A 17,195-nucleotide genomic window follows, 5' to 3' on the forward strand; every position below is an offset into this window, starting at 1 on the left:
TTCATGTTCAGATAGATTTGACCTGCTGTTAAATGTCACATATTTCTGATATATGTATAACACATAATCATGCTCTGTTACACACATTCATATTTGACTGTTACTGTATCATATTCAGTCCTCGTCTTACACTCAGGTGTTCATCACAGTCACAGACGTGTCTGTAGTTGTTGTTGTCAGTGTGTGTGTGTGTGTGTGTGTGTGTGTGTGTGTGTGTGTGTGTGTGTGTGACTTTTACTGCTACCTTTCATTACATAATTACCAACAAGAATAAACTGTTAATTACCACCAAAGAACAGCTCACTTCCAGATGTTAGCTGCCAAAAGATTTTGTCAAATGTTTATTATCAACTTATTTTTTTTTCCAACCTAAATATCACCTGCTTTAAAGTAGCCTGGTTGTCTAGCAGTACTAGTTTGTGTCACTAGATGGCAGTGTAGGCTTTGGTGTGTGTTTGATCACTTTGTGTTTGTCTGTTTCTGGTGTGATCACAGCTGAGACGTGTTTGGTTCTGTGGGCTTTTCAGTTTCATCTAAAACCTCCTGAAAGTCTGAATAATCGTCACCTTCATTGAGATCAGACAAAACAGGGGAATTGTAGAAAAGGGGAGGGGCCAAAGGGGTACCCCAAAATTTACAGGGTTGCACCAAAGAAGAAGAATGAGGAGGGGCTCCAACTGATAATAAACATAAGTGCAGACTTGGAGGTCCTGAAAGTATAACAGGAACAGTTTGGGTCTGGTTCCATTAATAAACTACATACTAATGCTCACTATTGTGTAGTTATTATAAAGTGCGACTAAATCCTCCCTCTGGAAGAGTCCATGTGTCAGTATTCAGACACCTGGCTCGGGTTTCTGCAGCTAATTCGTCACCTGTGAGGACTCTGAGACAAACCCACAGCATGCAGGTCATTTCTACATCTGTTGGTGTGTCCTCAGTTTCCCAGCATGCCTTGGCTGTGCTCATGGAAGTGAATGAGGGGGAAAGATCTGTCCTGCTGCCCTGTCAGTACTCGGATTTCATACCTGGTGATCACAGAGGACAAAAGCAGCGTTACAGCGGCGCACATCGATGACAGCTGATGCTCTCAACACTTCAGACCTCCGCCTGTCTCTGAGAAAACCAACAATGGCTGTCAGCAGCAACTACACCTGCTCCACCAGTGCTGGGAGAGAAGAGCTGAGACTGACAGCTCTTTGTACAGGTCAGTACTGCAGAGGTCAGAGGTCAGTTTGCTGACAAACCATTTAAAAACATTTTTGAGCTAAAATCCATGGAAGTCACAGAGGAAAGAAGAGACACTGCAGAGAGGATCCAGAATATTTGATGTTTTCTGATGACAGTTAAAGTTTCCAGCTATCAAAAAGTGTAACAGCGCAGCCTTCATGTCCTTTCAGTTCTCCATCATTAATGATGACTGTCCGTTATAAATCATGTTGGCTAGTTTTCTAACTCAGTCCATGTCTCCAAAGCAAACTTCTGTCCCACACTTTCTGTGCTGAGTCTTCAGGGATTCTTTTCACTTGGTGCTGAACTAACTTTAATGAATTCGGCTCCAAAGAAACCCCAGCCCTCCCTAAACAAGGCTAACAAGCAATGCAACAACTCTTTGGGCTCTCTGTAGTGTAGCTATGAATCACAATCAGCTTTACTGACCACAGATATGCACACATGACACCTTCATGACAGACACTTACTATATGCACATGTAGCCCTCATTTACTCAATACCATTAAATAAATGGGCTTTGGGTTCTTTCTCTAGTGTACTCTCGTACGATGTTCTTAAATTAACTTCTCTTTTGTTTCTGGGATCAATGAAGCTTGTTCCTTAAAAGTAGCACTACACACGAAAATGAAAACGAGTGTCTACAATGCAGTAAATCATGTCATACACATTGTAAAGTAGAGCATTGCAACCCTCCTTTAACTTACCAAACAATGAAAAACAATAAAATAATAAAATGGCAGGTTTCAGTATTCAGGCAAACCAAAAAACACACACAGCAATTTACCAACTGTACACAGAATCCCCACATATACAGTGTAAACCACCAGTTATAACACAATTATAGTCCCAAATTAAACCTAAAGCCGGCAGAAATAAACCCTACATTGCAGGCCTGTAGTGCTCCAGTTTCTCCATGTTGTATACTCATTGTTTCTTCAATAAAGTTTCTATGGAGAAAAAAAGGGGGCTGTCCAAGCCGCTCACTTCCTGACTACCCGTCCGTCTAAGGACACTACCTTGTGACGTAGGTAGGTAGTGTCCTTATGAGCATCCTTCACCTGAATTCGGACACAGCAAGAGTTTTCCATAAGATTTCTCCACCGTCAGGTCAGGGGTCAGCTCTGTCTCACACCCAGTACAAACCACCAGCATCACTCAGTCTGCAAGTGTCACATTAGTCCATCCATCCATCCACCCATTCGCTTCCGCTTATCCTTTTCAGGGTCGCGGGGGGCGCTGGAGCCTATCCCAGCTGTCATAGGGCGAGAGGCGGGGTACACCCTGGACAGGTCGCCAGTCTGTCGCAGGGCTAACACACAGGGACAGACAACCATTCACACTCACATTCACTCACACATTCACACCTAGTGACAATTTGGATTATCCAATTAAGCTATCCCCTCAAACTCAAATTAGTCGACTTTTTTAATTCGTATGCACTAACACAGACAGGTTTCAATATGTACACAAGGATCTCCACACAGAGCTACAGGAATTCATATGGACTGAAATACACACACAAAAACAGCTTTACTGCAATAACAGCTCCATAAGGTAACTCCCATTCCCAGCAACACACCCACTGTGTTTAAGGTGGACTGGATGAAGAGTTGTCAATAAGAACAGACGAACAGATGAAGGTGAACGAATGCTCAGACATGTGAGATAAAGGCTCTGTACTTGTGCTGGTAGATGTCTGGGTCTGGGCTGACGTGGTTCTGATGTACAGGTCATCCCATAGAGAGCCGTGCAGCACCGAGTACCTCATCACGAAAATGATGAGGTACGTAGGGCGATCGTGGCTCAAGAGTTGGGAGTTCTCGGAAGGTTACCGGTTCAAGCCCCGGCTCGGACAGTCTCGGTCGTTGTGTCCTTGGGCAAGACACTTCACCCGTTGCCTACTGGTGGTCAGAGTACCCGGTGGCGCCAGTGTCCGGCAGCCTCGCCTCTGTCAGTGCGCCCCAGGGTGGCTGTGGCTACAATCACCAGTATGTGAATGGGTGAATGACTGAATATGTAAAGCGCTTTGGGGTCCTTAGGGACTAGTAAAAGCGCTATATAAATACAGGCCATTTACCATTTGATGCTGCTCACTGATTGGACGGTTGGTTTCAGCTCTGCTCTCAGTCTTTACTGCACAGGTGAAGGTAGAAAGTGTGACTGGATCTATAGACTGGAAACAGAGAAACATGCTGAACATTTGAAGCTTTGCAGCAGAAATGTTCATGTTACAAATACAGCAGAGCTGATCTGGGATCAGTGTGTTCACACCTGCAGCTACAACAAGGTTTCATGTCTTCACACGTCAGCATGTGAACTTTACTGACTCAGTCTGAGCAGTCAGACGGCATATTTTTAAAGATAACACATCAACACACACAGCTGAGCCCCTCCCACCTGTGCTGAGTTTCAGGTAGAGTCCCGCCTCCTTCCAGGAAGCAGCTCACCTGTGTGTCCGTGTTTAGTGTCCAGGTGTGGAGTGGAGCTTGTTGTTGGTGTGTGAAGAAACTGTAAGTTTGCTTTGTTTCCTCCTTCAGCTCATGTTTGATTTCTTCACACAACAAACTGTGTGTGTTTGTATTTCCGGTCTCTCCATTAAAGTCAGTGTGTAATGTTTTCCTGCTAACATCAGCTGTGTGCAGCTTAGTTCAGCACAAATCTGCCGCTCCATAGTTCACGGTAACGGACTCACAGCTGGACCAACGAGGCCGAGTGTGTCCGCCACTCTGAGCTACGTTCGAGTTTGTGCTTGTAGTTTGTACTTTGTGAGTTCACTCAGAGTCCACAGAGGACACAGCGTACGTCATGACATCACAGCCCTTTACCTCCTTTACTGTCACTGTGATTAATATTTACACACAACACGAGACACCCGACAGAGCGCAAACGCTAAGCTAAAGCTAAGCTAGCCAAGAGCCCAGAGTGATGTTAAAGCTGAGTAAACACTGACCCCAGACCAGCACCGTGATAAAGTGAGCTGCTGCTGCTGAACTTGAACAGGTAACAAAGTGATGAGCAGTCAGGCTGCAGGTTTCTACCTGTTCATGTTTCTACAGTAGAATCACTTTGAAGTGTCTTTGTGCTGTTTCATCTTTGATTTGTGTTCATAAACACTCAGAGAAACATCACGTGACCTCATCAGGATCTGTGTTGGTGTGTGGGGCTGTACCTCAGCTTTAGATTACAGTCATTATGAGACAGTGTTTCAGCTCATTTTACACAGTAACATCAAAGTAATATTATGAGGAGGAATGAAGTAACGTACTCCATTACTTTAATTAAAGTGATCACAACAAAGAGGAAATGCCTCCAACATGCACAAACATCTGATCCACAACATGCAGTTAATGTGCACAAATGTCTTTGATATGCTGCTCAGTGATGGTGGTGACTGTCAGAGCAGAGCTACTGAGAATCAATAAGTAATATCAATGATGGAATCACTAAATTCTTATCATCCCTGTCAGCATCATACATGTGTTGTATAATGTGATAAATGTAGAGGTGCTGGCTGTTCTCTCACTCTGCTGTTTAGCTGTAAAGGACGCCTCCCTGCCTTTGTCTCATTCATGACCTTTAATAGTCTCTTCTAACATGCAGAGGTCTGTATGATCTGTTTCATAGAGTCTAACCAGCTTGTACAGGTAACAACAACAGTCACTGCATCACTGACACACAAACTTCATCTCTGTCAATAACAACATTCATACATGGAATAAAAACACATCAGTGGATCATTGCTGGAGCTGCCTGGACTTCAGTCTTCAGGATCTCAACCAACAGCATCGATATGCTGCTCCAGATGTTTGTGCTCCAGATGTCTGTGCTCCAGATGTTTGTGTTCCAGATGGGTGGGTCAGCGACATTCTTTCTGTCCCTCTCAGGTTTAAATATCTGGGACTCTCCACTGTTTGGTTTTAGAACTGAAGAAGCTTCTCAGATGAAACGTCTTCACTTAAAGAAGTCTCTTTTTTTTCTCTCCAAGCTCCTTAGATCACATGACCTGGATGACTGAACCTACAGACATATTGATCTGGTTTCTAGGTTTCATGACAGGTGTTAGGGTTCAATGTTGAGAGAAGAATCCATAAATAACCACAGATCCGGTCCAGTGTGCAATTAGACAGTATTTTAATAAACACGTGTGAGTTCAACAACCCAATCAGTATTGAACTGTCTTTCTCATATTCAGACAACTGTTTTATGGGGTTAAGATAGTACAGCCCCCTTTTCTGTTGGTAGGCAGATTTAAACAAAGCATACGTCACTCCAAAACCACAATGACTTTTAACATAGAACATCATCTTCGTGTCGACGGCTGATGCTTCCTGTCTCCATCCTCGCTGTCGCTTATCTCCTAGGACATCAGGTGCACTTCCTGTACAAAATGTCACTCATACAGGCACAACTTTGCAGTCTAAAACTCATTTAGTAGGTAAGAGTTTATATCTGTGTGTGTGTGCACGTGCAGGGCGTGCATGCATGCTGTGTACTGCGTGCGTGTCTGGATGTGTATGTCTCGCCCTTAAATGCTCTCTTTGCTTTCAGTTTCACTTCTGCAAAAGTATGCTCTGCAGACGCGTTTCCTGTCTCATTTTGGCACAAAGTGTATTTTCCTGTCTCTGCCCTCTACACAGAGATCATAAAAGCATTAATAACATTTAAATTATAGATCCAACTCAACCATTTAAAATGGTTCTTCTTTGGACCTGTAATAAAGGCTATAACCATATATTTGAACATCTGAATGCATCTAAATGCAACATCACTATTAATACTGAAATGTTAATGATGATTATAAAAATAGCAGCAAATAATAGCAGTAAAATATTTCTATTCCTGACACAGGTCAGAGGTCAGCGACTGTAACTCAGCTACTCCTGTTAATGTGACTCACTGAGTGTTTGTGGTTTACCTCTCAGACTGACTGAAGATGATGATGGAGGAAGAGGAGGACAGAGCAGAGTCTGCAGGGTCCAGCTGTCCGTCTGTGAGGAGTGACCGGTCCAAAGATCAACCTGTAAAGTTCAGTGCTGAACCTGGACCAACGAGGTCAGAGAGCTGAACTCACTGAGTAACAGAAATAATTCTGCACTGACATTATAATCAGTGTTGATTCTGGTTGATTTTCTGACTGTGTTTGTGAGCTGAGAGGAAATGAAAATGAATTTGTTACAAAAATCAGTTTTGTCCAGTTTTCCTGTAAAAAGCTGAACTCTAATCTAAGAGGACTGTTACTGGAAACAGCTGCATTATCTGCAGTAGGGCTGCCACAAACGATTATTTTGATAGTCGACTAATCAGATCATGCATCCATTGGACGTAAAACGTACAGCTTATTGCACCAGCATGCATCTGCTCTTATATAACTATCATTAGCTTACAGCTTTAAGTGTTTAAGGTATGTGCTAACTAAAAATAAAGACAAGATGATAGTTTATTAAATTTAATGAAATATGCAGATTGTTTCAGTGGAGTTTAATAAACTCGGCCGTCTGCTCCTTGCCATCTAAAATATAACAGGACACCGGAGTATATTCTCGAGCATCTCACACTTCTGATAATCAATTGTCTGCTTGACGTTTATTCAGCTGTGTAAAAACGATAATTTTAATCTCAGCCAAACCGATTTACTCAGAAACAGATGAAATACTAAAAAAAAGCCAACGAATCTAAGTCACTCATATATCATGTTTAGCCTGAGTAGTGAAAGACAGCGGTGGGTTTGAAAACGATTTGCCGGGAGTCCGGTGTTCTCACGGGCTCTAGTGAGCCTTGCCCCCGGCTCGCTATCGAGCTGGTGGGTAACAGACGTCTCCAAAAACGTCGGAGTGCTTTTGAAAATATGTAATGTCTTGATAAACTGAGCAGATATTTGAGGTTTACACGGCTACATTCTCGCCTGAAAATATGTTAAACGTTTATTTTGTGACCCAGAAAGAATAATAAGAGTAATATTAAAACTAACTAGCTGCAGCCATTGTTGGAAACTGAGCTGGGCTGCGCTATGAATTCTGGGACACAGCTTCTTCTTCTTTGGGGTTTAATGGCAGCTGGCATCCTTGTACATGCAGTGCTGCCATCTTCTGTTTCAGTCCGTTATTACACTCTTAAATCCTACTACTGATTCCTGCATCTTATGGGATCTTACAAAGCTTCAAACGACGCTTCGACTATTAAATTAGTCGTCGACGATTTTGATAGTCGACTAATCGTGGCAGCCCTAATCTGCAGTCTGTGTGATCACAGCTGCTTCAATGACTTTCATCATGTTTGAGTCTGCAGAGGTCAGAGGTCACAGTCTGCAGGGTCCAGCTGTCCGTCTGTGAGGAGTGACCAGTCCAAAGGTGGAAATCCAGACTTCAGTGATGAACCTGGACCAACGAGGTCAGAGAGCTGTGATGACTCCTTTACATGTTTGTGTTTCCTGGATAAATATGACCTGAAACATCCTCAGATTGTTACAAAGATTCATTAAAAAGAAAACAATGAAAGAGAAAAGATTCAAATGTTAGACTTGGTCATTTGCTGTTTGAGGACAGTGATGCTCATATCTGTGGGGAAAGTGTGACCTGAGTGGGTTCATGTTTGTCTTTAAAGAACAGAGCTGCTCTGATTCTCTTTGTGTCTGATCTGTTAAACAGTCTGAGAGGTCACACAGAGACCCAGCAGCTAAAGCCTGGATCATACTGGCTGCTGTTAATGAGCCTCCATCAGGACAACACTAAACCGCAGTGGTGTGGATGTAGTGGATAAATCCCACCATACTGATGCTCAGATTTAATCACAGGGAACAAAACCAGATGTTACCTTCAGATTGTGACCTTTGGAGTGGACGATGCAGATTTCAATAGAGAATAAATGTTGTTGGTTTTCAGCTGTGAAAAAAGAATCTAATTTTCTGAACTTAAGAATTTATGATGCTGGAAAAAACATGGAGACTATAACACAACATTTCCACTGTATTCATAGAATGAATGTAAAACTGTCAGACATTCATTAAATATGCAAAATGTGTACAGAAACATCAGAGGGTCAGATGTGAAGCACTCAGTGATTTTGATCAAATGACTCATCAGTTATTGATCTGTACTACACTGATCTACCACGTTAGTAAAGCTGGTGTTCTGGTGGTGGAGAGACCTCGGATCATGTTCTGGTTTTGGAGCAGTGATCTGCTGATGGTTCAGTTTAATGAGCTTCTTCAAAATCATCCCTGACATCACCACTGAAAGGACGTCCATAAACTTACTAAAAATGACCCATATTTTCACAATCTGAGAGTTTAAAACTTGACAAACTTGATTCAGATGAAGTTATTTGAGCAGAAACTACTGGATCTTTATCCTGTGTTGATCTAATCCTTCATGGTTCCTCCACAGAGTGGACCAGCAGAGCTCAGAGGTTCCCAGTGGTCAGTCTGCCCAGCAGCATCAAACACAGCTGGACTCCATATTTATGGTCTGTACATGTACAACAACTACTTTTACATATATTCTGTTCACAGTCATCTCCATGCTGCTCTTTGTAGACCAGTGGATTGTCAGTGTGTCCAACATGGATCTGATGTTTGGCTCCATGATTTCAGTCTGATTGGTTCATTCATAAAGTATCCTGTTCCAGCTGCTGGAGGACAACATCATCACTTTTGTGAAGGACGAGCTGAAGAAGATCCAGAAGGTTCTGAGTCCAGATTACCCAGAATGCTTAGAGAGTCAGAGGCAGGAGGATGAGCAGAGCAGCAGCAGAGAGGCATTTGTGAAGATCACAGTGGACTTCCTGAGGAGAATGAATCAGGAGGAGCTGGCTGACCGTCTGCAGAGCAGTAAGAGGATTTATCTAAAGATTTAAGCTGCTGGATATATGAAGATTTACTAATGTCTGAAGAGAAGGAGCAACATGTTTTAAAGATTCATTCTTTTGGAATTAAGTGTTTGTTTCCACTTTCAAAAGATATTCTACATATTTCTTCTCTTTCAGAACTTCAAGCTGCAGTTTGTCAACGTAACCTTAAATCTGCACTGAAGAAGAAGTTCCAGTGTGTGTTTGAGGGGATCGCTAAAGCAGGAAACCCAACCCTTCTGAATGAGATCTACACAGAGCTCTACATCACAGAGGGAGGGACTGCAGAGGTCAATGATGAACATGAGGTCAGACAGATTGAAACAGCATCCAGGAAACCAGACAGACCAGAAACAACCATCAGACAAGAAGACATCTTTAAAGCCTCACCTGGAAGAGATGAACCAATCAGAACAGTGCTGACAAAGGGAGTGGCTGGCATTGGGAAAACAGTCTTAACACAGAAATACACCCTTGACTGGGCTGAAGACAAAGCCAACCAGGACATCCAGTTCATATTTCCATTCACTTTCAGAGAGCTGAATGTGCTGAAAGAGGAAAAGTTCAGCTTGGTGGAACTTGTTCATCACTTCTTTACTGAAACCAAAGAAGCAGGAATCTGCAGCTTTGAAGACTTCCAGGTTGTGTTCATCTTTGATGGTCTGGATGAGTGTCGACTTCCTCTGGACTTCCACAAAACTACAATCCTAACTGACCCTAGAAAGTCCACCTCAGTGGATGTGCTGCTGATAAACCTCATCAGGGCGAAACTGCTCCCTTCTGCTCGCCTCTGGATAACCACACGACCTGCAGCAGCCAATCAGATCCCTCCTGACTGTGTTGGCATGGTGACAGAGGTCAGAGGGTTCACTGACCCACAGAAGGAGGAGTACTTCAGGAAGAGATTCAGAGATGAGGAGCAGGCCAGCAGGATCATCTCCCACATCAAGACATCACGAAGCCTCCACATCATGTGCCACATCCCAGTCTTCTGCTGGATCACTGCTACAGTTCTGGAGGATGTGCTGGAAACCAGAGAGGGAGGAGAGCTGCCCAAGACCCTGACTGAGATGTACATCCACTTCCTGGTGGTTCAGGCCAAAGTGAAGAAGGTCAAGTATGATGGAGGAGCTGAGACAGATCCACACTGGAGTCCAGAGAGCAGGAAGATGATGGAGTCTCTGGGAAAACTGGCTTTTGATCAGCTGCAGAAAGGAAACCTGATCTTCTATGAATCAGACCTGACAGAGTGTGGCATCGATATCAGAGCAGCCTCAGTGTACTCAGGAGTGTTCACACAGATCTTTAAAGAGGAGAGAGGACTGTACCAGGACAAGGTGTTCTGCTTCATCCATCTGAGTGTTCAGGAGTTTCTGGCTGCTCTTCATGTCCATCTGACCTTCATCAACTCTGGACTCAATCTGCTGGAAGAACAACAAACAACCTCCATGTGGTCTAAATTAATTAGCAAACCAAAACTTCAATCTCTCCACCAGAGTGCTGTGAATAAGGCCTTACAGAGTCCAAATGGACACCTGGACTTGTTCCTCCGCTTCCTGCTGGGTCTTTCACTGCAGACCAATCAGAGTCTCCTACGAGGTCTGCTGACGCAGACAGGAAGTAGCTCTCAGACCAATCAGGAAACAGTTCAGTACATCAAGAAGAAGCTCAGTGAGAATCTGTCAGCAGAGAAAAGCATCAATCTGCTCCACTGTCTGAATGAACTGAATGATCGTTCTCTAGTGGAGGAGATCCAACAATACAGGACTTCAGGAAGTCTCTCCACAGGTAAACTGTCTCCTGCTCAGTGCTCAGCTCTGACCTTCATCTTACTGTCATCAGAAAAACATCTGGATGAGTTTGACTTGAAGAAATACTCTGCTTCTGAGGAGGCTCTTCTGAGAATGCTGCCAGTGGTCAAAGCCTCCAACAAAGCTCTGTGAGTACATTTTAACTTATATGCTTGTTGGTAAAAAGCAGGTGCGATCAACTAAAAAAAACTAACAAAATAACCCCCAAAATACAGTCATGAGTGCTGGTGTCTGAAAAGTCTATAAAGCTATTAAGTGATAATCAGTACTCACTTTGTGCAACACTGAATACATGTCGGCATTTCTGAAATTTTTCTGGGTGGTTGTTGATGTAAGTTTTAATCATGAACTCTTCTGAAACTATTACAAAATAAAGAAATTTGACCCATTTTGTTGATACCAAAAATGTGTCAAATTTGAACTATCCAGTGTTCTTTTACTGCTCTGTTCTCTCTTCACTTCTCTCTTCTCTCTCTGATTGTCTCCACATGTTGCTCATTACTTTCCTGACAAAAAGAGAATGGAATATTCCTAAATGTTATATAATCTCATTACACTTGATCAAAAGTATTTTTTTTTAATTGTTTTGCTGTTATTTTTCAGACTGAGTCTCTGTAACCTGTCAGAGAGAAGTTGTGAAGCTCTGTCCTCAGGTCTCAGCTCTCAGTCCTCTAATCTGATCAAGCTAGACCTGAGTAACAATGACCTGCAGGATTCAGGCGTGAAGTTTCTGTCTGAAGGACTGAAGAATCCACACTGTAAACTGGAAACTCTCAGGTGAGATCAAACATTTTTTAATCAACTGGCAGAAATAGCAAATTAATAATAAGGTAATCCTTTAATAAGAGGAGATGTGGAGGTGTTCTGATGTGCAACATACTCTTATGTTGAAAGATTCTAAAACAAGAAGTAGTTTCTGGGAACTGCTTTCTGTTTTGTTGCTGTCTAAGTAGAAATTTGATGATGAAAATAGTGATGAGTTTGCAGAGTTGAATCCACAGCCCACAACACAAATATTCTCACACCCGACAATATGTACATAGTCATGGTGTTGGGTGCTGAAGATCATAATTAGAAATTTAACTGTAAACTTGGTGCTTTTAAGGGAAGCAATTTTAATTCAGTGTTTTCATTAGTCTTAATTTTATGCATCTACTACCACTAAGAAGAGAACGGACATGGGTACCACTTTATCCAGCTTCTAATTCATAAATTCTGCACTCAGCTTTGCCGTCTCCAGTATCACTGAAATTCAGCCAGATGCTGCTCATTTTGTGTTTTCACTTTGTCCTGACACGTTGGCATTTAAACCTGTGTCTGTGTGTACCTGGGCTGTACCACTATGCTTGCTTTCTTCTGAACGTTTGCCCCCATCCCTTTCTTTAAATAGTGGCATGATCCCAGTCTGTCTCTTAATGTGATTGGCGACATAATGTGTCCATCAGAATAAAGTCCCAGCCCTGTTGGTATGGAATATCAGCAATCCTGAAAATACTGTAATAACTGACATATCAAATTATCTCAGGGGCCGAATTTGGCCGACGGGCCATATGTTTGACACCCCTGGTTTAGACAGTTTAGCATTCTATCTTCTACTGAGATAACTCCAAGCTAAGTAGCAAATCAGCTAACTGCATCCACAAGCTGCGACTGGTTTTCATTGTGGATGATAATGTATTCTCACACTGATCCTTCATGGTGATGCTGCCATCCACCCACTGCTCCTGGATTCACATCTTCACAGTGTTGGGAAGGTCACTTTTAAAATGTTTTCCACTACAGATTACAGAATACATGCCCCAAAATGTATTTTGTAATGCATTCTGTTACGTTACTCTCACTGAGTAACGTAACAGAATACTTTGGATTACTTAATATATTATCATGCTTTTTACAGCTACATGAATGAACTATTGCTGTGTGATTTATTCCTATTATGAAGGTTACTCACCATACCAATTCCAACTAGATGTTTAAATCTTAATATAAAATGAGTAACAGTAGGGTGGACATTAGGTAAGGCTGCACTTTTTGCAGCGATCTCGTATAGAAAACTATTCTGTGCATATATAAAACACGTCTGCGGGTCTGAACCGTAACAAAGAGACCTCTGGCTAATATGTCGGGTTCATGTCGGGCTCGTAGCCGAAAACTAGCTTTACTTTGTTGTCTTGGTCAACTTTGCTTGCGAGAGACAGAGAGAGGCGTTGAAAGGCTGCTCCAACGGAACTTATTGTTTCGGAGGAAAACACAAACAGAGTGTACTGTCGAGTCTTAATAGCTTACTTACAGCTGGGCTTGTCAGGCACTCTTTTTGGCTGCAGTGGTTATTATTATATTTACATGCTTCCAGCTCCCGTTTCTGCTCGGTGACAACTCTTACTTTTCCTTTTTCTCCCTCCTCTTGCTCATGGACACATAACGTGTATGGCTGTCCATTCTCCCTACAGCACGGACTACATTGCCATCAGCTCTCATTAGTTTTAGTTACTGTTTGTATTTTTGAGTTTATTTACTTCCGTCAGTGCTCCACTACATCCCTTTACTAGGTTCACTCAGGTGTTCCCCTCATGGTTGTTATTAACTTCCTGTTTTATTTTGGTAGTTATCATCTCTGGTGTCAAAGGTTTAGTTTTACTTCCTCCCCTGGTATTGTCTACATGAGTTTTAGCTGTACAAGGTTTTATTGAGTGTTTATTGATTTGTCGCTTCTTTTTATTTAACTATTATTCTTGACTTATAAACAATTGTTAAAAAGTATTTTCATTGAAATATCAAATAATTTTTTACAGAAACATTTCTACTAAAAAACATACTAAAAAGTAGAAATGTTTCTGTTTGACTCTAATGCTGAGTCTCTTTTACAAAGATGGAACTGCAGCTAATCCTGCTCATGTAGCCAGTTATTAAAAAACCAAGTCACCTTCAGACACAGCAGACATTTAGTGATGATCTCACTGTATGTGGTCTTTTAGCGCCTCTTAGTGGTGAACTTGTGGAGTGGTGTTAGTCTGGGTGACGAGTGTAACTGTTGAGTGAGACACACCGAGCCTGCATGCTGGTAGCTTAGCCACAGCTCAGGTGGAGAAGCTGAAAGTGTAGCAGAGATATCAGGGGTGACACTGGTGTGTCTGATTCACTCTTTAGCAATCCGGTCACTCCAGTGTGTCAGCCAGGACATCACTGAAGGCCAAATGTTCCCACCGTGTGGAATAAGGAGCTTAAGGTTCGGTTTGAGGTTTTGTCAAAGCAGCGAACACAAAGAAAGCCTGGCTGTGGTGGACTTCCCATGATGCTCTGCATGTTTTTAACTTTTGTCTTCTCTCTCCTTAGTTTGTGTTTTGTTCTTGTCTCTCTGAGCTCATCTCTTCTCTTTCCCCTCACCCTGCAACCAGTCATGGTAGATGCTCCTCCTGGAGCCTGTTTTCACTGGGAGGATCTTTGTGTCAAAGGGAGTTCTTCCTTCCCACCATCACCAAGTGCTGCTCATAGTGGATTGTCTGATGGTTTGGGCCTTCTCTCTAATATTGGAGGCTGTTACCTTACACTGTTAAACAGCTTGAGATGACTGTTGGTGTCTGTTGGGAATTGTCACTTATAAATAAAGCTACATTGAATGGATGTAAATGGATAGATGTTATTGTGATAAAGAGAAAACGATTGTTGACAGATGGATTGTTGTTTTGTGTGTCTACAGTCTGTCAGGCTGTCTGATCACAGAGGAAGGCTGTACTTCTCTGGCCTCAGCTCTGAGCTCCAACCCCTCCCATCTGAGAGAGCTGGACCTGAGCTACAATCATCCAGGAGACTCAGGAATGAAGCTGCTGTCGGCTGGACTGAAGGAACCAGGCTGGAAACTGGACACTCTCAGGTATGGAGAGAATGGCCGTTTATCAATGCCCAAGTACGCGAGTACGTACTCGCGTGCTCGGTGAGTACGTACCCGCCGAGAACGCGAGCACGGACTCGTGGGCCGTTTCTCAATTCTCAAGTACGCGAACACGGACTCGTGATTTGTACAGTCGGAACACCAGCGTATGTGATGATGTCACAGGGCCGGAGTTTTTACTGCCGTCCCCTCTTAATTTAATTGTGAGTAACATGTTATGAAGCTTAACTTTAATCACAGCCAAACCGGTTTACTCAGGAACAAATAAAACAGTGAAATAAACCAAACATTAACATTTAGAAGTGATCTAAGTGACTTATATATCATTTTTAACCTCAGTAGTGACACCTCTATTAATAAAAATAGTGTACATGTACATACGTGTACATACCTTAATAAAACAAGCAGGTGAGATGTTAGAACGCTTTTATTTCTATTCTAGTGGACACTCAATACTATAGACAGCTGCTGGGGTTTCTTTAACCTGAGTAGTGAGAAGTCCGCGAGCGGGGGGGTTGAAAACGATGTGCCGGGAGTCCGCTGTTGAGTTTTGGACGAAATGCATTCTGGGATATATAGCTGTCCCAAGTCCACACCGATGCATGCTCGATAAAACGGGCGGATCGAGAACACATCCGGGACTTTTTCGCATTCTCGGCTTGATGCGTGCCAATTGGAACAGTACTTGGTCTCCGACTGATGACGTATCACGAGTACACGAGAACGCAAGTACGCACAAGTACGCATATTGATAAACGCCCAACATGTCTTGAAGTTCTCCAGAGACCTGGTAATGAACTAATCATGTGATTCAGGTGTGTTGACCCAGGGTGAGATCTAAAACCTGCAGGGACACCGGCCCTCGTGGACTGGGATTGGGGACCCCTGGTGTAGAGTCACAGATATTTAAAGCAAAGTGGGGTTGTCCTTTGAGATGGTTGATAGCACACTATTGATCATGTGTCTCATCACATGAGCTAAGGTAGTGGCTCACAAACTGGAGTGCATGCCCCCTAGAGGGGATGCAGAGCCATTGTGGGAGGGCAGTAAGAATTAAAAAAGAAAAAAAGAAAAACAAAAAGAATGCTTGGACACTGTTAGCATAATGGACATTTTTTTTTAGCATTGCCAAATATGCTTCCAAGCCAAAGACTAGATAGAATAGAATAATCCTTTGCAAAAAAAAAAATACCCCCCCCACACACACACACACACACACACACACACAAACAGAACAGGACACAGAATAGAAACACAATTTTTACATATTTACATCATGGACAATAGTTACCAAAGCAGATGACAGTACAGTTGTTAAAGTTAGAGTACAGATCGTGTGCAAACAGAGCAGGATACTGAAAGATGTTTAAATAGTTAAGAATATTTAGAATAATTAGAAAAGTGCAGATTGTGTATTGTACCTGTGCATTAAAAAGTAGACATGTATAGTGTATATATAAGCTGAGAAAAGTAATGTGCAAGTTATAACAGTAGAAGTTGTTACAGCGCAGATGTAAACATCTATGTTTGTTGTCAAAGGAGTTTGCAAAGAAAAGCGTCTGGACTTCTTTAAGTTGCTTGAAGACGTTTCACCTCTCATCCGAGAAGCTTCTTCAGTTCTAAGGTCAAATGGCCGAGAGTCCCAGATTTAAACCCAGTGGGAGTATCCCCCCAAAGAGGGACAAAGGACCCCCTGGTGATCCTCTAATCTCCAATCATCTATGTTTGTTGGGAGCAGTTCTGATTGTACAGTCTGACAGCTGCAGGGAGGAAGGACCTGCAGAAACGCTCCTTCATGCATCTAGGATGCAGCAGTCTGTCACTGAAGGAGCTCTGCAGTTCAGCAACATTTCCATGCATGGGGTGGGAGACTCTGTCCATCAGAGATGTTATTTTGGCCAGAGTCCTTCTGTCTCCCACCACCTGCACTGGGTCCAGGGTGCATCCCAGAACAGAGCTGGCCTTCCTAATGAGTTTATCCAACCTCTTCCTCTCAGCTGCCGATAAACTGCTGCTCCAACATACCACACTGTAAAAAATGACAGATGCCACCACAGAGTCATAGAAGGTCTTTAAAAGCGCTCCCTGTACTCCAAATGACCTCAGCAGGTAGAGTCTGCTCTGACCCCTCCTGTAAAGAGCATCAGTGTTGTGGCTCCAGTCCAGTTTATTATTCAGGTGAACACCCAGGTACCTATAAGAGTCCACTATCTCAATGTCCACTCCCTGGATGTTCACCGGTGTCAGTGTGGTGGGTCTGTGTCTCCGGAAATCCACCACCAACTCCTTGGTTTTCCCGGCGTTGATCAGCAGGTGGTTCTGCTGGCACCAGTCTACAAAGTCCAGAGTCCACTGTCTGTACTCTGAGTCGTCCTCACCTGTGATGAGGCCGACTATGGCAGAGTCGTCAGAGAACTTCT

General features: G+C 42.9%; 1 long non-coding RNA gene across 2 annotated transcripts; it reads left to right on the forward strand.

The window, feature by feature from the left end:
- The first annotated feature begins 3,610 nt into the window (after positions 1-3,610).
- On the forward strand, positions 3,611-8,675 carry LOC120438582. 2 transcript variants are annotated; one of them, XR_005612001.1, is made up of 4 exons: positions 3,611-3,743; positions 6,156-6,285; positions 7,519-7,620; positions 8,616-8,675. It is a non-coding gene; the product is annotated as an uncharacterized LOC120438582 (long non-coding RNA). The 2 variants fall into 2 exon arrangements; XR_005612000.1 differs by lacking the exon at positions 8,616-8,675 and having other exon boundaries at positions 7,519-7,728.
- The last annotated feature ends 8,520 nt before the right edge of the window (positions 8,676-17,195 follow it).

The sequence above is a fragment of the Oreochromis aureus genome, linkage group 3 (assembly GCF_013358895.1).
Source record: "Oreochromis aureus strain Israel breed Guangdong linkage group 3, ZZ_aureus, whole genome shotgun sequence".
Taxonomy (NCBI): domain Eukaryota; kingdom Metazoa; phylum Chordata; class Actinopteri; order Cichliformes; family Cichlidae; genus Oreochromis; species Oreochromis aureus.